Raw genomic sequence first — 793 nt, forward strand, 5'->3', positions numbered from 1 at the left:
GGCACTTTGGCCATAGCCCCCTACAGTGCTACAGGCTGGGGCAGAGCAACTGGACAGTGGCCAGGAAGAAAGGACCTGGGGTTCTGATTAATGGCAGGCTGAATGTGAGCCAGCAGGGTGCCTGCTTGACCACTGGCCAATGCCATCCTGGCCTGGATCAGCAGTAGTGTGGCCAGCAGGACCAGGCAAGGGATCATCCCCCTGTACTTGGCACTGGTGAGGCCCCACCTCGAGTGCTGTGTCCAGTTTGGGGCCCCTCACTTAGGGAAGGATTTTGAGCTGCTGGAATGTGTCCAGAGAAGGGCAGCAAGGCTGCTGAGGTAGAGCACAAGCGCTACGAGGAGCAGCTGAGGGAGCTGGGGTTGTTTAGCCTGGGGAAACCTTATCACGCTGTACAACTGCCCAAAAGGAGGGTGTGCCAGGTGGGAATTGGCCCCTTGTCCCAGGCCGTCAGCGGCAGGACAAGAGGACATAGTCCAGAACCACACTAGGGCAGTTTGGGGTGATTAGACACCGAAACGGGCTGCCCAGGGAGGTGGTGGAGGTGTTTAAGAAAAGACTGAACGTGGCACTCAGTGCCATGCTCTAGTTGACAAGGCGGTGTTTAGTCACAGATTGCTTTTCCGACCTAATCGATTCTGCGATTCTGTACCGAACACAGGGTGGAACAGCACAGAAGTTGGAGTGAGCTTTTGAACTTGACTCGTTGCTACTTTCCTGCAGGGTTTGCTTTGGGGTGAGGAAATGCAGGAAGCGGGGCAATCGCAGCAGATGCGGCCCGCGATGCGCCCCC

The sequence above is a fragment of the Geospiza fortis genome, unplaced genomic scaffold (genome assembly GCF_000277835.1).
Source record: "Geospiza fortis unplaced genomic scaffold, GeoFor_1.0 scaffold130, whole genome shotgun sequence".
Classification (NCBI taxonomy): Eukaryota; Metazoa; Chordata; class Aves; order Passeriformes; family Thraupidae; genus Geospiza; species Geospiza fortis.